This window comes from Amblyomma americanum, chromosome 1 (assembly GCF_052857255.1).
Source record: "Amblyomma americanum isolate KBUSLIRL-KWMA chromosome 1, ASM5285725v1, whole genome shotgun sequence".
Lineage (NCBI taxonomy): Eukaryota > Metazoa > Arthropoda > Arachnida > Ixodida > Ixodidae > Amblyomma > Amblyomma americanum.
Genome location: NC_135497.1, coordinates 474,473,938 through 474,496,130, shown reverse-complemented (window position 1 = coordinate 474,496,130; position 22,193 = coordinate 474,473,938). Strand labels below are relative to the sequence as shown.

At 46.0% G+C, this 22,193-nt stretch overlaps 1 pseudogene; it reads right to left on the bottom strand.

The window, feature by feature from the left end:
• Nucleotides 1–201: 201 nt before the first annotated feature.
• Nucleotides 202–666, bottom strand: LOC144126367 (ubiquitin-conjugating enzyme E2 C pseudogene; annotated as a pseudogene).
• Between the last annotated feature and the right edge of the window lie 21,527 nt (nucleotides 667–22,193).

Sequence of the window (22,193 nt, the reverse complement as noted above, 5' to 3'; positions counted from 1 at the left end):
CCAGCGGTGCCGCTGCAAATAGCGTGGCTGGAACCACGCTTAGTTCCTTCGCGCAGTCTCCATAAAGAGTTTTCGTTCCATTTTTTTTTATTTCAAGGTACAGAGTCAAGTTAGGTGCCGCCATCTTCGAACCGTGGAGGCGTCGACCTGCTCTTGTGATAGTCCTCCAATGACTGTCGCACTCTTCTGTACCGCTCCTGGTCACGCCAAAAATCCGCAGCGTAACCGTTGAGCGGACTGGACACGTTCGGCTAGGCCAGCAAGGTCTGTATCGAGTGTTCGTACGTTGAGCAGCGCTGTCCACTTCTCTTTCAAGATGTCAACGCATATGTTTCCTTGGTCGCCAATGTTGGGGTGAAAGCACGGAGTCTCGAAACGCACCCTGGGAGGCTCGACCGTGTAGCGGGTAGATAACTGCAAGCTCAGGTTGTACTCGCTGCCTTCATACACGGTACCAGCAGGTCTCTGGATAGTGACCTTCCAATGGAAGAGGTTGTCTTCATCTGGTATCGCTGTGATGCCATCATCGTCGTAGGTGCTCATGATAACAACCTCTTGCTGCAGCCTCTTCACGGCAGAACGATGAAACACGTCGGTTGAGGACTGTGGCTGATCGCTGGAACTGGGCCGGCTGTCCTGCACAACCGACGGGTTAGGCGAAGTCATGGCAAGGAATGGGTCTCCAAATCTGCTGGCGCTGCTCGAATGCTGGCTTTGGAGTTTCCTCGTCCTCTTCTACGGCCGGCACCTTGTGGCACAGACCCATTAAGCTAGCTACGCTATTGTGTATGATATTAGTACTGCGTTATACCCTTAAAAGCGAATGAAAATTTTAGCACACTTCTTCCTGCCCTAAGTTGCTTTTGGGCGTGGAAGAGGATGAAAAAACTTTATTCAAGGGCAGTGCTAAGGTTCACTGAAAAAATGAATGTGGATTAGTTCAGCTAATCCAGAAAATACATAGCGAAAGCTGTCAGCATTCATTGTGTTCATTTGCGCTGGCGTTAACAACGTTCTAGACGCCGGTGATTTTGAGGAAAAGAAGGGCGCATGGGCTATATATATGTTAACAGCTGCGCCGCGGCGGAAGATATAAGCCGCAGATCGGCCGCTCGCCTTGGGAGAAGGCTCAGTGCAAGAAGACGCGGCTGATGGCCGCGTGTATAGTAAGCGGAATCTTCAGATCCTACGGAAAGCTGCTTCTACCGACCCCGAAGTCATTGCCTGGCGTGAGGCTGAGAGCGCGGAGAGCTGAGCGTGCGCCGAAGACGCCCGAGGTACGTGAAGACCGTCTCGCGAAGCGTCTTCACCTTCCACCAGCCGCGTCTTCTTCCATCGCGCCTTCTCACAAGGCGAGCTGCCGCTCCGCGGCGGCGCAGCCGCTTACAGGATAGCGAATGCGCAGTGAAGCGAATAGCTAAGTGATGACGTCACGCGTGGAGCTGCACGGAGACCGGCGAGGCGGTGGGGCGCGGCGAACACTTGCGACTCGGCGCAGCTGACTGCCATGGTTACGGCGCATGCGCAGAAGTGACTAGCGTGGCCCGCCTGAAAAGCGCTGCTGACTAGCCTACTGTAGCTTTCGCTACTGAAGAGTGCTTGCTCCGTTATAGCTCCTTGGTCATATGCCAAGCCCGAGTGTAGCCAAGCACTCCAGGAATGAGAAGTATGGTAAGGGAAACAAGGGGACGCAATGGCAGTGTTACATGAGTATAGAATCTGCTCGGTGTCTGCAGTGATCTCGGACAGTCAGGAGAGTGAGCTGTGTCACGCAATCTCAAGTTGCGGACCATTAGCGAAGTGGCGAGAGTTAGTTAAAACTTTGCGGAGGACATGCGCTGGTTCCGTGTTGAGTGACGGGTACGGCAGGGGAAAAATGGTGCTCTTTTTCTTGATGTTCTTGTAGTGGTGAGCTAGTTGCTCTTTGTATGTTGCGGCGTCTTCCGCTGAGTTGGCTTTCAACCCACTGTTGTGATTAAACGTGCTTCTGATGGGAGTGTATATCGGGTGTCCCAGATAAAGCTAACCAGGGATTTAAAACCATCTAAGTATCATTGAGAGCATGTGTCGAAAATCGCGATATATATATATATATATATATATATATATATATATATATATATATATATATATATACTTCACAAAAGTTTTGCCGGATCCAGAAATTTGTAATGCAGAATAAGGGGCACACAAACGGAAACAAAGATTTATTAACGATGTTTTGGCCGAGGCCCGGCCTTCGGAAGGTAATGCCATATATATATATTACAATTTTAATAAGTAAAGACTAGTCAGCTATTTTTTATTGGCTTCCGGAATGAAGTGTCAATTCAGAAGTTCTAGATCACATAAAAAAAGCCAGATGAGTGATTTTCACCTTCCCGGATTCCTGTACGCCTATCACAGGCAATCCTCAAAAGCCTTTCAAACAAAAGCAAGACCTGAAAGGAGCAGCGATGTTGGTGCGCGGTGCAGCTCTAATGTGGAACATTCGATCGACTTTAGCTCCCTAAGCGTTGAACAGATGAAGAGAAGTGAGATCTTGAGAAAACAATAGAAGTTTTTTATTCGTTCCCCGAGCTCAGAAACTTATTTAATTATACTTCCTTCATTAAACAAAACTACTTACAGCTTCTCTCCTCAGCTGACGCATGCTTTGTTTAATGTCCTTGCCATCACGGGCACTCTATGATTCTGCTACGTTTTTATTGCCTTGAGATCATAGCCTAATATAAAGACACGTCCAAAAAACTAGATCGAGACAGGCTTTTATATACTTGTAAGGTGTTTTCAAGATAGAGCGAAAAAAGTTCGAGGAAGCTTAAGCTTTGCCTTTAAGAGCGGAACCCGAAAGCTTTATTGCACCCCGTTTGCACCCCCACTCATTCGGTGGGCATGCTCTTGAGTCACACAATGACATAGTTTTCATAATACAGCACTTCTAAGTCCTCAGCACAATTTCATCTACAGAGCAAGAGGAACGAACCAAAGAACTCGGTGCCTCCGAGGGAGAAACGATATACGCGAGCCGAACGTCGTGATCGGCCTGGACAGCCGGGTCGCGATGCGTTATGAAGGCGGACGCGGTCACGGGGCCGACACCCCGATGGAATCGTCCTCTATCTCGCTTGGGAGCACCACGCAGACGCATGACTCTTCGCCAGCAGCACGGCACACATCGCAGAGGACGCTTTCCCAGCAGACGCGCTACGGCGCAGCGATCACTTCAGAAGCGTCCCGCATCGGACGCTCGCACCTAGGAATCGTGCTGTGAGCGGAAAGGCGAGCCGCGTCCCTTAAACACGATGGTTCGAGTGACACACGCTTGAAGTTGGAAGGGAAGAGAGCGAGAAACTTACTCAGCGCAAGGGTAGTGGGGAATCCTCGCCCCGGCCCCGCACGGCCCCAATGCGCTCAAACGAGATGAAGGGGAGAAGCGAGTAATGGGCGCGCCATCTCTCGAGGCAGCGCCGTACATTGCGAGGAGGGCGTCTTCTGTGCTTTGCCGCATGATGGCAGCGCGTGCGGACCATTGTTATTTACGAATTTGCTTACGGGAATTTTCGCTCACAGCCGACGACCGTTTTTTTCTGCGACACGGGGCCCTTGACGCTGTCGCGTTAAAACGTTTAATGGATAGAATGTTTGGGTGGGCCCTCATGTTGGAGAAACTCCCATTCCAAGAGCCCCTTGGCTTTTGCCACTGCTCTTGCCTGGTTCACCAGCGAAAACTGGTCCTCCGAATGTGTTCTGGACAGCGCCACCTCCCAGTCATCAGTTGTTCGGTTAATAATTCTTTGTACAGCTAGTCTTTCTTGCATGCTCATACCATATGGTACAACTCAGCCACTTCACCGCAGAAGGCGCAGCGCGGATCGTACAAATTTGGAAACATATCAAATAAAATCAAATTAATTTATTTCAACACGTATATACATGGTTGGAGCTCTTGGGTAAAAAGCTGCTCGGGGCAGCTTGACGAGGCCCAAGAGACCACAACAAGGTAGAGCTGTGCAGATACAGGATTGCAATATGACAAGAAAACAATATTATATGCAATGTTATATCCATGGAAAACACATCTTGTGTATACAATACAATAATTTACGCTATATAGAACTGAGCATATAACATGTTCAAAAACCAACTATCGTAGGCGACGTAATCATGCGATGGACATCAGTATCTGATAAAGAAACACAATGTGATCAAAAGCTGGACAGACATTTAGGTTTTTACAATGCATTTAGAAATTGTTCCCGCAAGTCGTTTATTGTGGGCTTAGCGTTAAATTTAAACTTGTTTAACAGTGACGGGAGGTTATGTTTCAATGACTGGTTCTTATAATTTGTTTGGAAAGGGGGAACGTGCCGGTTTTCTGTGCTTGTGTGAATACGACTGGTTCGTGGGGTTTTATTGAAGCGGCGACAATTAAAAAGTCACGGAATGAATTATCCAAAGAGAAGTATGTACACAAAATCAGGAAATTGTATAATGAAAAGACAGCAATTACCTTATAGGTTGCGAAAAGCGGGCCGGTATGTGCTAAGCATTCATGATTCCCGATGTAACGTATAATTCTTTTTTGGATTGTAAAACTTTTGTTTATTTGTGTTGGTTGTGGTGCTCCAGACAAGATAACAATTGTTGATATGTGAAGCAAATAGCGCATGGTATATTTGGAGTTTAACGCGTGTTGGAAGGAAAGTGCGACAACGCGAGACGACTCCAGCTACAGCGGAGATTTTTTTTTACATATAATGGTAACATGCAAATCCCAGCTTAATGTGCTGCTGAATGTCACTCCCAGTATTTTAAGAAATTCTACTATATCAATATTCTGTGCTTCATTAGTTATGACATGATTTGATTGAAACGTCTTAATGTTTGCTCGTAATACCATTATTTTAGTTTTTCTTGGGTTTATTCTCAGTCCATTGGATTGTGACCAGGAGAATAAGTTAATAAGAAAGTCTTCACATTGCCTAATTAACACGTCTGTATTCGGACCAGCCGTAAGTATAGAACAGTCATCGGCGTATATGACAAATTTTGCTGACCTACTGATGAGGAAAATGTCATTAATAAAAATATTAAATAAGAGAGGTCCTAAGGGGCTTATTGTGGTACACCCTCACTAACTGGCATAAAATTTGATTGGTGTTTCCCCATGCATACCATTTATGTCCTGTTCATTAAGTACGACTTCATTAGTTGAAGAGGTGTTCCGCGAATTCCATACCGGGATAGTTTAGTTAAGGATGTTGTCGTTTAGGCAGTCAAATGTTTTTGTGAAATCTTCAAATAGGCCAAGTGTAAAGTACTTTTTCTCAATATTTTCCGCAACAAATTTCTTAATTGTCAGTAGCGCAGTTTCGGTAGGTCTTCCGGCTCTATAGCCATGTAATTCTTTTTAGAAAATATTTCTGGCTGTAAAATATTTTAAAGACAAGCGAACATATTTCTTTCTGCTCCTTTCGAAAAAACCGAAATAATACTTATTGGGACTGTAATTACTTACGGCGTTTCTGTCACCACCTTTGTATATGACATAGACTCTGGATCGCTTCATTTCATCGGGAAAAATTCCAGTTTCCAACATTAAATTAAGATATCCACAAGTACAGGCAGAAGCAAATCTAAAACATATTTTATGGGCTTTATTTGTAAGTTGTCGCTGTCTAAAGCAGCAGTTATTTAGCTGACTGAATGCGGTGAACACTTCCGTTAAGTCAGTTGGTTCGAGGAAAAATCTGTCCATTGTGTTGAAGACTATATCCTGTTTCTGTGTCGCGAGGGACATTGTATGACTTATACTCATGAAGTGTTGGTTAAAGTAATCAGCGAGCGACTGGCCAGTGTGTTCTTGCCTGTCAACAACGATGCTATCAGAGTTTGAGTGTAAACCACTTCGGCCCAAGATTTTGTTTATGACATTCCAGGCAACGTTACGGTGTTTGCTTGAAACATTAGAGAATAGCTGGTGATAATAGGTGAACTTAGCCCGCCTTAGGCCAGCACTGAGTTTATTCCTGAATTTCTTGAAATTCTGGATGATTTTGCAGTACCCGTGCGCAAAAAAGCGTGGTATAGAGTGTTTTTGCTTCATCATTCGTGCGTGATATCTCGTCAGTGACGCTTCTTTTATCTTCTTCGATGGTTTACCAGCTTTAAAGGGGAAGTGCTTTGAGTATATACGTGCAAACGTTTTGATAAAAACCAAATATGCTTCTGCCGCGTTCGTTTTTGCGAGTACAAAAGACCAATCCCAAGCATTTATCTCCCTTCTAAACGATTCCATTGCATGGGGTGTCATGCACTGAAAAAGAACATTTCCGCAGATGAATCTTTTTTGGCATCAGTGTGGCTGGAATAAGACATGAATACAGGACAATGATCACTCACATCAGACGAGACTGTGCCGGCATACTGAACAGTTGTTTCGATGTTCGCGATAATTAGATCTAGTGCAGACGCGGTTGAGAGTGCGATACGAGTGGCCGCTGAAATTATGTTCATGAAACGTATTGAAGACAGCCAGGTAATAAAGTCTAAAGCTGTGTTACTCTCTACTAGCACATCTATGTTAAAATATCTAGAACATATAAGTTGTAATTTCATTGCTGAGACATATTCCAAAAACTCTTCAAAGAAGTTCAGAAAGCAGAGTATATTGCCGCTGGGTGGGCGGTACACAACTGATATTTCCTTGTTGTTGCGTATATAGCTTAATTTGATAGGAGTTTTGTAAGTATTCGATTGCAGTTTCGTTTTTGGTGTTTTAAGATGTTATTTTAAGGTCTGTTCTAATATGTTTAGCTGCCTAGATTTTCTTTTCTTTGCTTTTAGTGTTCTAGTTCGATGGCGTGGCGGTCGCCGCTTGTCGAAGGACGCTCCTTTGGGATTTAAAGGGCTGCAAAGGGCCTTTGGCGCCAAGACCCTCTGCAGCAAAAGCGCAATAATTGAGCCGTGTTGATGTGCGCCGTTAGCCAATAAAGAACCTGATTCTCTAATGCCGTTGTAGTGACAAAGTGGCAGGGGACTCACGAAGAAAGAATTGAGCTAAAAAGAATTAACACTTGTTTAGAGGCCGGAATACTTGGCGCAGTGACAAATGAACAGACGCCGCTTCGTTTTCCTGCCCATCGTTGGCTGCAGAGCAACACCGAGTTGACCAGGGGTCAGATTCTCGCTCCCCTCTTTCTTTCCCTTTCACTCTATCCTCCCTCTCCTTTTAGTCACGGCAGCCGCCGAGGTGGCTGAGTGCTTATGTGCTTATGGCGCACGGCTGCTTGCCCGAAAGACGCGGGTTCGATCCTGGCCGGGTCGGTCTAATTTCGATGAAAGCGAAATTGGTTTAGTTTATGGGGGTTTAACGGCCCAAAGCGACACAGGCTATGAGAGACGAGAATGCGAAATTCAAGAGGCCCGTGTACTGTGCGATGTCGGTGCAGGTTAAAGAACCCTAGGTGGTCGAAATTTCCTGAGCCTTTGACTACGGCCTCTCTCATAGCCTGAGTCACTTTGGAACGTTAAACCCATATAAACTAAACGAAAATTTTACTCACGCTAGCTGCAGCTCAGGTGCTTCAGGTTTTGATGACGGATGCAGCGGCTAGAAACATCTTTTGTAGCGATAGCTACATTACGGTACCATTTCGAGACTTCAGCGTGGTAGGGCCACGTCGGTGGCGGCGCCGCCGCCCTTAGGCCGCGCTACCACCCTGTGGCGGCGCGGAAACTCTGTGGCGGCGCTGCAACCCTGTAGCGGTGCCCCCCACAATGTGGCTGCGCCGCCACGCTGCCACGTGGGTGGTCATGTGGTGCGGAGCAGCTGCCGGCGGCGCGGCGCCGTGGCTGATCACGTGGTTCGTCACGTGGTTGGTCATGCGACCAAGTTCCAATCGGCCAGGTGTAGTTATCGCGTCATCCAGGTTTAACTAATGCTAAAGCACCGCCAATTTTTTTGAAAACGCGGTTCCATCTTTCTATGAAACTGTTGCTTTCGGGGTGCTCCGCAGTAGAGAACGGCAGCGAGGTGCCGATTTTCTCACAGAACAATTGCGTCATCTATGCCGCAAAATTGGTGCCCTGGTGACTGCATATCGTCTCTGGTACGCCAGTGCGTGAGAAAATCTCGAGAAGCGCGTCACACGTTTTGCGTGCTGTAAGTATTGTTTCTGAATAGCATCTAGCAGAAAGTAGCATATAACGTAATATAGTGAGAAGCAAAATACACTACCTCTGGCCGTAGTGTGTGCAGGTCAGTGACGCAAAGTGCGCATTTGTGTCCCCTTCCTGATGGGGGACTCAGCGCTCCGACCACATCGACGTTCACTACCTGAAAGGGGTAATTAGGTCGCGTGAGCGGTGTTATAGGGACTAGGCCTGTTGTTCGGCGGTCGCCGCTCATTTGGCACCCATGACAGGTCATATCTACAGTGCTCGTTGATATCCACACTGACTCCTGGCCAGTAGAAGCTCATCTCAACCCTGTTTGCCGTTTTCCTCTTCCCGAGGTGCCCTCCCCACGCGGACGCATGCGCCAGAATCATTACTTCCCTTCTCGTCTCCCTCGGCAGCACTAGCTGCTCGTAGAGCATGCCAGCAATTTTGCTCTGTGATATAGCAGCCCATCCCGCACGAACATCCCGTGACTGCCCGCTTTTCCCTGACGCCAGGCATCGGCCAGTCTCTCGTTCGACCGCTGCGCATCGCGGAATACCTCCCTTTCTTGTGCCCTTCCCATGTAGCACGGCGTTTAGGGCCCGTCTGGGCCCGCTTGTGTAATACATATGCTTCCTAGGTGGTCCTCCTCGCAATATCTTCAGGCGCATAACCAGCCCTTGCTTACCATCTGGGGCGCCACGTGCGATTATATGGGAACATGGGAACATGTAGTGGTTTAACTGGCCTCTCTGGGACTCATCTAGAACCCAAATGAACTGCCCAAGCTTGGCTTGCTCATGGATTTTATTCCCATAGCTCTGGTCTACAGCAAGTTAGCCCACACATATACCCACCAAAGCGCCATGTATACGTATTACATGGGCACGTGCACCGGTTTGCCCCTACAGAATGCGACCCACTAGGATATTAAGTGGGCCACCCAAGTTGGGTCGGCCCGCGTTCGTTCTGCAGGCAGCCCAGCTACTTCACCGAAACCCCATGCGGGTATTACAGGGCTCCAGCCCAGCTTGTATATCCCGTGCAGAGCCCATGTGGCACCCGCTAGGGTATTACATGGGCCGCCCAATTTGGGCTTGCCTACGATCTTTTAGCATTTTAGATTGACTGAAACACCAATTTTGTAGCAAGCACCTCGCTCAAACGCCAACATGCAAATTTGGTTAACTGTGCACTGCTTTGTATGGGGACATGAATTCATTTTGCATGCTATTTGCAGAATCTCGGCAGTTTGCAGGATCATGTACTAACTCTCCTCAAAGATGTTACATAACGGCCACATTTTCTTCGTCAACAGTTGACACGGTAATCCAATAAATAAATCAACAGAGTAATAATGCTAAAATCTGTAGCATGATCTCAATTCAGCTGTGATTTTTTAGTCTTTTGTAGTTGTCAACAAGAGTGTAATCCACTACTCAGAATTTTAATAAGCAATCATTGCTGACAAAATCTGTGAGTTAAAGTTGCCGCAATGATAGCGCAGCAACTAAAAAAAAGCAGATCAACAGAAACGGATAGGATGCCACTTGGGGTGGCGCAGATGATTACTGTTACATTCACGACAGCATAAGGTGCTTATAAACACTGCGCGGCAGATGCTAATCAGCTTGAGTAATTTTTTACAAAAGAAGGAATATAAGCATACTAGGCATGGCAAAAGTGCAGAATGAACAGCTCGGTTTTCAGCACTCAATTGCATGACAATTAATGTCCTTCCAGATCACAAATTAAAAATTAACTCAAGGGTGCATTTGCGATGAACATGTGCTGGTCAGTTTATAAATCATTGATTGTAGTCATCTCTTTCATGAGTAAAAACATCCCGGAAAGAAAAGATGGATCGAAAGAAGGTAGAAAGAGTGCAGGCTAGTTCATATGTGCAGTTGTCTCGCCTAACTACTATTCTAAGGGGTTAATTTTACCCGTGAATGTCATGTACCATAAAAACTTAAGATCTTGGGATGGAGTCCACATATGGTAGCAGCATTTTTATAGAGGCAAAATCTAAAAGCAACCATTTACTCTGAAATTTTGATGCACGTTATAGAGCTCCAGCTGGTCTTATCTGGAACCCTTTACTGCAATATCTTCCATAGACTAAGCATCATTTTTTGGGCTAGCAAAGCTGCCCATATTACATACATCTGAATAGCATAAATATCATTCTACAATCAAAGATTAACACTTCAGATGGGGACGAAGGAAAACAGACAGGAGGTGCAGTAAAAAGATAACTGAATTTATTAACTGGATGAAAGACCCACAAGTAGAGTTCAATACAACATGTGTACGCTGCACTGGTATTAACAGAAAAGCAGGAAAAATACAAAATATATTGCTTTCTAAACACATAAGGCAGAGTGCCACTGACATATCGCAACTCCTTTCGTAACAAAGTAATATATCGCTTGCTAAACAATTTTCACCTTCCCTATGATGTGGAAGGTTTTACAGATTTCGCAATGTAACTAGGCGCCTCCCCTACCAAGCAGATGTGTAGCACCGTTGGTCGGCTCAAACTCATAACGCCTGCAATTTTTTGCCAGAAATCCAAACGTTGTTAATGATTAAATGCCTGTGCTGTGCTCTCGGAGTCCATGATTTAAGCTGTGTCCTGAATACGCGCTTTTCAAGCGTTAGGTTTGTTCTTCAATTCTTGGTGTTGGCACCTTTGACTTAAGTGTCAGCCACGTGCTTCGACAATCATCATAACATCTCCGGTCCAAAAAGCATTTGGTGTTTACTCACTGCCGGCCGCGCATTAATTTTGTCGAAAAAACAAAAAAAATTCACGAGTTGCCACCAGTTCAACGTTTCTGAATGGGTGGTGCATGGGAGTGGCGCAGGCAGCGGCGCAAAATTTTCGACTGTGATGCCAAGCGAAGAGACTTCCGTGGGACAAAATGTGGACGCTCTTTGTAAGGCAGGGAACTTACGCCAATAGGGTGCGTGAATACACCCTCTCGGGCGGCTATTCCACGTGATGTCATGATGCAGTTGTTGGAAAGTGTGTAATTTCACTCGATGACGAATTTGTTGTGGGCCGCGGCAGTGATGACAACAACACCACCAGTGAGGACAACGACGCAAGTGGGGAACTTCTGGATAATAAATTTTCATTGTGGAACGCGTCCTTTTTCTTGTTTCGGACATTATATTTCGCGGCGGGGAGGTCGAATTACATTCAAGTTGACTTACAACCGTAACCACGGTACGTGACTAAAGATGCAGTGATGACTTGGACATGGTGAACAGACAATGAACAAAGAACCCGCACTGAGCACAAAAGCAGCGAGCACAGAGAGCAGGAACATGGACCACTGAAACACTTCGGTCACTTCGATGTCACTGATTACCCGCAGCACAGCCCTCCGGGCACAAAACATAGTCGCAGTGTTATCAGATTTGGGCACATCAGGGCACAGTGATTGGTAGGGTCTGAGGCACAAGAGGTGCACAATATCAGGTCGAGCTGGGTCGAAGGTACTCTCTAAGAAAGCCGGAGTGATCTCATAGGTAAACGGAAGTGACCTAGCACCGCATAGAGAGGCTGATGCTGCGAGATGGTGACCGAAGCAGGACAAGGTAGCTAGGGGTGAAAGAAACCATGTGGTGAAGGCGGTTGTAATATTCCTGCTGTGATGTCTGTGAGGCGAGTAATCGGGAGCATGCTAGACGGTGGGCTTGGTCGGAACAGACAATAACGTCGTGGGCATATTCAGAAAGTAGAGCAGTAAAGGTAGGAAGCAGTGCCCACAGGTAACGGGGGCTCTTAGTCGTACAAAAGATAGACTAGGGAGCAACTACAGTGCAATGAAGGGAAGAGTTCTTTGCAAATGTAAGGGAAAGGAATATCCCCGTCACGAAGATCCAGTGAAACGTATATTGCGAGCATATCGGTAAGCGTGCTAGTAAGGCGCTAGGTGGGGCTATTTGCGCCCATCATGTGTTCGAAGGTGGCGGGGGAATTAGATGAGCCGAAAAGTATAACCTTAAATTCATACAGCCCAGCAGGCACAACAAATGCCGTCTTTTCACGGTCTTGTTAATCCATGGCAATTTGCCTGTAGCCAGAGCGCAGGCCAGTGGAGGAGAAAAATTTGGCACCTTAGGGTGTCAAGGGTGTCATTGATTTGTGGCAATGGCTAGACTTCTTATCTCACTGAGGTGTCAGTAATCCAAGCAGAACTGCCAAGAGCCATATTTTTTAGAGGATGATTGGTTAGTCCCAAGGGCAGCGGGAAGGCTCAATAATGTTCTTGGCAAGCATTTTTACCACCTCGTTTCAGATAACCTGGCGCTTGGGGTTGCACAAACGGTAGGAGTGCCAGCAGTCAGGAGGGGCACTACCAGTTCCTATGTCATGTGTGACAGCTTGACCGAGGGCAGCTGTGTGCAGATTAAAAATGTCTAAAAAAGACGAGAAAAGTGTGAAAAGCTCTGCAGATTAGGCAGGTGAGGGGTCAGTGGCTTACATGGTAGTGAACACGCCTGTGGAGAAAGGGAAATGCTTGCAGGTGGCATCGCGGCTGCGAATTATGGTAGCATCTAATGTTGCGACTTGGCAACAAGGAAGGCGAGGAAGCATGGTCACACAGATTCCGGATGGAAGTACTAAAGGGCAGAAGCTGAAATTCAGAACCGGTAGAAGCAGTGTGTTGGCCTTGACAGCAGCAAACGTAAGGGGCAGCGCAACGTTGCAAATAAGCATTATATCGAGAATAGCTGCAACCTTATAGTCACCATCAGGGACCGGCAGCAATGGGTACAGGGCAATGAAGGATGCAGTTTGAGATGGCAGGAAAACGTTATCTTCAGAGAATAACAGAGGTGGGAAACCCACAAGGCAGCTATCGAAGAATGAGACCTCAAGATGGTCCTCCTATAAGCAGCCAATGAGGAGTGAATGTTCCGACAGGAAATCTAAACCGAGAATCAGATCAAGGGCGCACATATGTCAAACGGCCAAACAAGCTGGGGTGCCGTGGCCAGCAGGAGCAACACGAGCGCTGCATTGGCCATCAGCAACAATAATGCCAGTATCCACAACACACAGACAAGATGTCGCAGAACTAAGGACATTTCGATGGCAGGGGCGAATGTTGGAGCTCATCACGGACTCATGTTCGCCAGTTTCGATGAAAGCAAATATGCGGCTTCACCTCTGGGGTCTGCAGCAGCTAGTTCTCCAAATCAGAGCGAGATGAGGCGACTGTGGGGATAGAGAGCAACAGCAACAGCAACAAGAGGAAAAATCAGTGCGAAGCATGCCTCGGAGGTCTGTGGTGGAGATTGTGATGAGAAGCGGCAAGATAAGTCTGGGCGGGAGCTAGAGGTGAAGGCACTGTGGGGAGGTGAAAAGCATGGAGAGCGACTAGTGGAGTTGCCGTGGGGATGCGATTAGGGGCTGCAGCAGTGCCGAGCAATGTAGCCTATGTGAGAGTAGTGAAAGCGGTTTGGTCGGTTGTCTGCGGAATTCCGGAGAAACAGTGGGGGAAGATAGTGGTGGTTGAAACCTCAGTGCCAGCTGGGCTACCAAGAGCACGCACACTGCCGGATTGAGGTTCCATTTGGCAACTTCTTGCTACACGAATGCCTGGATGAGCAACATGATAGCCAGAGGCATACGACTGGGATAGGCACAAAGGCCTCTAATTCCCGTCAAACAATCCTTCGGACTGCGTCTGCGAGGGCAAGCATTTCAGAGAGTGGACTTGGTGGTAGCTGCTGGTTCTTAGAGGAAGAGGTTGCTGCTGTATTAGGAAGCCGAGAAAACAGCTGCGGAATACAGCAGCTTTCAATTTGCTCGAAGCGATGGCACTCCTAGTTGGCGTCAGTGATAGTGCAGTCCTTGCAGACAATCAAATGAAAAACATCATCCACAAAGCCATTGCAGCCCACGTTGTCTGATTCAATCAAAGCAACGGCCACTTGATAGCGAAGCGCCAGGCCATCCAGAATATAGGTATGTAGCCCTCTGTGGCGGACTGGGCGCGTGGCGGAAGTTGTTTCGAAGTTACCTTCCAGGCATCAGGTCTTGCAAATAATATGCGTAGTTTTTCCTCACAGGTGTCCCGACTCATGAGCTCATTCTCGTGTGTTTCATATTACACCCTGGCAGTGCCGGTAAGGTAAAAGATGACTTTCGCAGACATCAGAGTAGGGTCCCACATGTTATACTTGATGACTGGCACATATGAGCAGAGCGAGTCATCAATATTCGTGTCATCAGTTCCAAACATGCCGGGGTATCAGGGTGACACCATGACTACGAAAGAAGCGCTAGCCATCCTCCGTGACTCTATGCCGGTCTGACTATTCAAGCTTCATGGCGCAATCGTACACCCATATCCTCCACCAACAAGGTTAAGTGGCGAATGACACAGTGACGACCCTGACATAGTGCACAGGCAAAGAACACAGAGCTTGCAATAAGCACAAAAGCACCGGCTACCAAACGGGGCAACGCGCACCACCAAAGCACTTTATTCACTTCATTCACGTAGTACATAATGTGAAAGAGGGTAAATCATTCAACATCACTTGTACTAGTTAAGAAGGCACTATCACAGTAAAGTAGTAACACAAGGGGCACTGGCAACCCTGACAAGGGGTATTGAACACCTATGTGCAAACTTATGGTGTCAAATAATAGCAGAAGCAAGATATATTAGGGCTGTGCTAACCGAAGCTCTGGAAATAGAGATAACAACCCTAAGAGAGGAGGGCGTTTATTTCTGGCACGAGAAACCTTCATAGATAGTCCCAGCTACACCAACAATGCATCGGATGTGCTGCAATTCGAGCGACGTAACGTGCCATGCGCGTCAGCCTGCAACCACGGTTAACACTAAGCAGACAACCCATATTACACAGCGTGTCGCCTTTCACTTTGCTATGCAGCTGACCCATGTTTCACAAGGGGAAGTTTTGGGCCACTTGGTCGGACATGATGTAGAGGAAAAATAAACCGCAGCTTCAGACAGGACGCAAGACTGAGAAATGGTCTTATGTGCTGTCTGAAGTAGGTTTTTTTTTTCTCCACAACCCATCAGTATGTTCACCTCAACCACACCTATGTAGGCCAGACCGATATAGCATACCTGTGAACACTAACCAGAAGACGTCCTCAGTTCAGTAGACATTAGAAAGACATGAAGCACGTGTCTACAACTGAAAGGGCATAGGTAACATGTGTACTCAATCATTATCACTACAACTCATGAGGAAGATACAAAAAAGTAGCTATTGTGTTTGAACAGAACAATAAATGCTATTTTTACTGCCTACCACCCCCAACACCCAGTTAAGCAAAACACTCAGATAATACAGCTATGATAAAACCACGCTCAAAATACACGGCTACTACCTATGATACACTAAGCCAAGATACATTTCTGTTCAATATGATAAAGAAGCGGAAAAACAACACTGAGAATACACTTCTATCATGATAGACTTCGGCTGACTATGAAGATGGAACGCAATGCTCAAGATAAAATAAATAGTTTTCGCTACTAATTATGATGAAGGAGAGGAAACAAAATTAACCCACTCTTCCACACTACTTTCACACATTTCAAGCGGAATGAACCAACAGGCCACATCCTTATCTCATGTGAAGCCTTCTCTGTGCGGGAAATCTTGAGCTGTTCTAATGGAAGCGGAGCAGAGAAGTTCCTTGCATGAAGAAACTCATGGCCAAGAAGAAACTTCGGAGTCACCGCTGTCACACTGACAATGCTGCCATTGCTTAGTAAGCAACACGAGTCCTTCTCTACACCTCCTTTCAAGGATGATACATCTGTGGAGCGCACAGTCAGTGGGAGTTCTCTCGGTGAATAAGCCAACTCGGACAATCTGCGGCTCACCCGTCCAAGTGGTTTCTGCTGGTGCACAACAACCGTTTAACTTACCCCAAACAGTTCTCAAATGGGAAGGCACTAACATTGTCCAGCGGACCATAAATTAAGGCGTCATCCGCAATGAGATAGAGCATGTGTACATTGTAGATAAGAAACGCAAGTCCATAAAGAACCCCACGCTGCTGTGAAAAATACTTCAGGAGATCTGAGGCAAAGTTGTTCATCTCTGTCGCAAGAACATCACTGAGCAGAATGCACATCGTCACATGAAGGCACAGGAAGTGTTTGTATTGGCTGTCGTCCGGCAAACCGCGTAGCATTACAGGGCCAGTGTAGAGAAGGAAGGACCTAAACTCCACTGCCTTCCATTGGTTGAATTCATCAAGGCCTCTGGGCTACCAAGCAAATTCTGACGGCAGACTTGTTTGCGGCACTCTTGCACTCATAATGCTCTGCTGCTGTGCGCCGAGTCGATGCGTCAATGGTCTAACGTTCACTTGTGCAGCAACTTACGGACCACTCCCAAGCACACCGTGTGCATGTAATCCACCGGAAAGTGTTTCACCACGTCCACATGCAACTTCAAAAGTGGACTGGCAGCGTGGTGGTGGCCACCGTAGGCCATTGTGTGGAAAAAGCATCTTTCAATTCGATTCCTGAAAGCCGCACACGTGGGGTATGTTTGCCTGCGCTAAATTCTTTCTCCTTTCTGTGTGCAGTGGTCACAACCGTAATATCCAGTGTGTCCCTTGGTACATTTGACATTCGAACAGGCTGGTGCATCACAGATTACTGCAGCAAGTGAAACACTGTGACATACACCTTTGATGATGACACCAGAAGCTTCCATACTTTTCATTTCTTGTAGAGATGGTCGCAAAAACTGTTCAGTATTTTAGCCTTCTTTTTTGCCACAATAGATAGAGACAACAAATAGTAGGCTGTCAACTGCATTCGCCACTGAACACAGCAAGACCCAGAAGTCCAGCGAAGAGCTCTTGAATATCGGTAATCCGTCTATGTTCACGTGGAGGTCAACCTTAGTACCAGCAATATCGCGAAGACCGTTTTCAGTCTTTCAATCATCTGACTTCGTAGGCCAAAATGCACGTAGTCAGTAAGAACAGCAGCTTTTCGCTCAGTCGTCGGTAACGTGTGAGCGTCACGAGGTAGCGGATGGACAAGGCAACGCAAAAGCAGACAGAGGTCATTAACTGCTGAATGGGCGAATGAATACTTCCGAGTTATATTGGTCCGCTAGCTCTCATGCAGCATCTGTCATTGAGAGGCTTGCTTCTGTGCTTTCTTTCGTGGTAGACGGATCCTTCTCGGACGAACACAAATATTCGGCACTTTCATCAGAATCGGCTGGCAAGTGAGAGCATTCAGAAACGCCGATTCGTCCTGCGGATGCTGCGGGCCTTTTGCGTGTTTCCGCATTGTCGGCATCGATTTCACTGTCTTCGCGTGCCGTCGTGGAAGGCCCAAGGTCGCCCTCGGTTGAGGAGGAAATGTCGCGGTAAAATTTCGCTGACCTCCCGGTTCAGCCGCCGGTATTTCTGCCACTTACTGGCCATTCCAAATACGAGTGCGATCGAGAAGGCTCAACCGGAGCGCACAACGAGCTGGAGCTCTTCGAAGGTAGGTGAGTCGAACGGCTATTCTGCTCAGTCGCCTCAGTGGTCAGCGGCTTGCGCGAAAAAAGAAAAGTGGTGGAAGCGGAAGTGGCGGAAATACGTGTGGGTGGACTCAGGTACCTGGGAAGCGAAGTTAAAGCGACAAACTTAAATTCACCTTTTGGAATGTTTTCCTCAAACATGATGACATCTAATAAGAGGACTTGCGTGACCACTTTCATTAAGTTAATGGAGCTACTACTACTAAATGATTTTCTTCCACCATGACTAACTGCGGGCACGGCACGCATCCAAACATGGCCTCAAATGAGCTCATCTTTGCCTGTCTGCAGGTTCCGCTACTGACCGGTGCATTTACAACGCCATCAACTATGTTCAGCGAGCTGGAGTACAAGGCGATCGCCGAGCCTTATCTTCAGCCGCCCTCAGTGACGGCGATGTGCGCTTTCAACAACGGAATCTACCCCAGAAGCATTCAACAATCACCGTCGAACGCTTCTGCTGATTGTCTACATAAGCAAGCACCTGTATCCTCATAAACTGAGTTGCAGGCACGGCACGCATCCGAACATGGCCTCAAATGTGCTCATATTTGCCTGTCTGCAGGTAAGACAGAGTGCACCTTCGTTTCGAAGCAACCTTTGTCTCTTATTATCGTACCGCGCCCGCGCACACTGTTCTTGATTTTGTGTGATTGCTGGTCTGTATTTGTTAAGCTTGTGACATTTGGGGATGTTGAATTGAATCCGGGTCCCCCTACCGTTGATGAGAAGCTGGAACAAATTCATCAAACACTAAAGTAACATACGAAAACGCTTGGTGATATGAAGCGCGACCAGCGAGCAGTACAAAAGGACGTTAAAGAAAATGGTACTGCTATAAAAATTCTCGAAGACCGTCTAAATAATCCTGAATCTGCACTTTCCAGTGTAACCAAGACACAAGAAGTAGTCAACGAGTTAAGAAAAGATATCACTCAGCTTTCGAAAAAGGTAGATGATTTGGAAAATCGCCAGCGGCGTAATAACCTGATCGCATTTGGACTGCCAGAAGAATAAAATGAAACCCCTGATGATCTGTCAAAAGCTGTAAATGAAAAATTATTCACTGTGATTGGTGTCTGCCCTACCAGTGTAGGGCGAATGCATCGCATAGGATAAAAGGAGCATCGCGCCGGCCGGTGATTTTCCGATTATACGACTTCAAACAAAAGATTGCAATTTGACAAAACTGCAAAAAGCTTAAAAACACGGGCATTTCTGTTAGCGAAGATATTTCAAAGGGTTTGGTTTATCGCAGAAAATGCGTCTGGGAAAGTGCCAAAAACGAGAAGTTGAATGGAGCACGTGCGCGTCTAGTGCACGACAAGTTATATGTCAATGATAAGGCATACTACTGGGACGATGATTCTGCGACGCGTGTGGCTTATCAGGTAGCTCGTCACAGCTCCAACGGTAACAACCCGGAGCAAGCGGAGTCGCCTTCCTGGCTTGCTAACCGTTATAAATTTGAATGCGCTAAGTTTAGTGAACAAGACCACATTTCGAAAGCATCCTTCGTGAGCATGAACCAGACATAGTCGTTGTCACTGAAACGTGGCTTGACGAGTTTATGGATAGTGCAGTACTTCTCCCGCCTAATTACACAGCTTGCCGTAAAGACCGTGGAACCAGAGGTGGAGGTGTTGCCATTGTTTACAAATCCAGTATTTTCTACGTTGAAATACTGTCACCACCAGACCTAGAGTGCGTCTTGTGCAGTATGAAAAATCGGTACTATCTCTTTCACAGTCAATGCGCTGTATAGACCTCCAGGTACCACTGAATAATATATACAGTCACTAAATGATTATTTAATACCCCTGTTTGCTAACAGAACAAAGAACATTATAATGGCTTGAGATTTCATTCTACCCCATATAGACTGGATAAATTATAAGGAGGGTACGATTGATGTGGCAACATCCCGTGCCTTTTTAGATCTAGTATTTTCCATAAATCTGGTTCAGCTTGTCAGCACTCCTACACGAATGCCCGGAAAATGCCTACTTTATTTATCTTTCTGAGTCAGTCAGCAACACAATATCATTCACGCTGTGATGTAATGAGTGGTCTTTCCGACCATATGATGGTAATCGTCCGGCTGGCCATCAAGTGCCAAAAACCCCACCCCGCAAAAACTGCACTAGTCCCTGATTTTTCTAGAGCAGACGATGTAGGAGTACTGGATTGTCTAGAACAAGGCTTCGACGGTTTCAGTAATTTTGTAACTCTTGAATCAACATCTGTAAATCAGGCTTGCGAACGGTTTAAAAAAGTAATTCACAAATGCATAAAATCCTTCATTCCTATGCGCATCAAGAAAGTTTGCAAGAGAAATCCGTGGATATCGCGGAATATTATTCACATGAAGCGCCAGTTGAAACGTATGAGAACATAATGCACAAATACAACCTCAAATGCAACAGACGAAAGAGTTAAAAACCTTACCCAGGCATTTAAAGCAGAGATTGCGAGAGCAAAACAGCGGTTTATGAATGAATCAGTGACTACGGTCATTAAAACATCTCCGGGAAAATTCTGGCGGTACCTGTCAAAACAGAAATCCCCCATTCCGTTCTTAAAAAATGCTACTTGCACAGTGAGTGATAGTAGTGAAACGGCATGCCTTTTTAACAAATATTTCGAGTCCGTATTTACCTGGGATGATGGTACAACACCGCTTCTAGAAGACTCACCAAACATACCGTCTTTATCGGATATAAAAATTAGTCACGACGGAGTTCTTAACCTTCTTCTTAATCTGGACACGAAAAACTCCGCAGGACCGGACGAAATTCCTAATACTTTCCTAAAAAGGTACGCAGAATGGTGTTCCTATTATCTTGTAGAAATATTTAACAAGTCTGTTCTATCTGGTGACGACCCTGGCGACTGGAAGTATGCCAAAGTAATACCAATACATAAGCAATGAGCAAAACATGATGTAACAAACTACCGACCAATATCTTTGACGAGTACGTGTTGCAAAATATTTGAAAACATTTTAACTAAACACTTAATAGAATTTGCTGAAGCAAATTGCGTGCTGGGAAGCCAGCAGCATGGTTTCCGACGCGGATATTCCACTATTACCATATTAGGTGAAGTTTTACATGACATTGCCAAATATATCGACGAAAGAGGGCAAATAGATATCATCTTTATCGGTTTTAGGAGAGCGTTTGATAGAATATCCCACCAAAAGCTACTACTGAAACTTCACAACTTATTGAAAAATAATATTGTAATAAAATGGATTGAGGCGTACCTAACGCATAGACAGCAGTTTGTTTTTCTTAATAACGTTGCCAGCTCAAATAAAAATGTATGATCAGGTGCTCCACAAGGCTCGGTGATAGGTCCTTTGCTTTTCTCTTGGTATGTTAGCGATATGAGCACCGGCTTTTCACCAGAGATAACGATTAAACATTACGCAAATGATACTATTATTTATTGTAATGTAAATTCTTGTGATGATCAGAAGAGACTGAAAACCATCTGGACATAGTACCTGGAGCAAACGGTGGCAAATGGACATGAACACAGAGAAGACCGTTTGTATGTATATGACGCGTAAAAAACAACCCCTTGTATTTTCTTATAAAATTCATGATGCCATTCTAAAAGATGTCGCTGAGTTCAGGCACCTGGGCTTGTGTCTCCGATATGATCTAAATTGGTCATCGCATGTAGATCAAGTTTGTGATAAGGCGCCATTGCGTCATCTTGCGCCATCTACCGGCAGTGGCGGCGACAGGGAGCGTAACTGAATGGGAAGGGGTACAAAAAAAAATCGTAAAACGTGAACAAAAGCACCTACAAAAAATGCTTCGGGGATTTGTGTAATATACACTTAGCTGAGGAATATGCCGAAGTTTCAGTCCTGTGCTATTAATACACTAGCTTCCCAGCGCGTTGGAATATTATACGATGCTGACTGCGGGAGGGGGCCAAAGTTTTGGCATTTTTCCAGACTTTGAAACTCTATAGCACCGTAACACGGATAGATATCGGAAATGCTTCCAGGTTTTAGGTACCCATATATTTGGTGTTTAAAATGGTGTGCAACGATCTGACATAGCTTTGATCAAGAAGCTTCCTGAGGCCTTTCAATTGAAACCTGATATTGCCTAAAATATGAAAGATGGCGCCCGGTAGCGAGCTACGCTGCAGAAATGGTTCGGACTTCTGAAGTTGCGTCCATTTCGACGCTTACCTTTTTATCGGGTGACTTTTGCCTTGCAGACAAGAACACATGTCAGACCTCGAACCCAGTGTCTCGACCGGAGCTTTAAATAAAGAAGGTTGTTACGATGATCATGCATTAACGCAGCTATATAAAGTATTCGCTTCTGTTCATTTATGCTTGTCCTGGAGCAACTTCGCAAATTGTCAGCCCATTGCTATTATCTAAAAAGTTTATTGGGGTGTGTGATCATGATATATTAGGGTATGAGAGC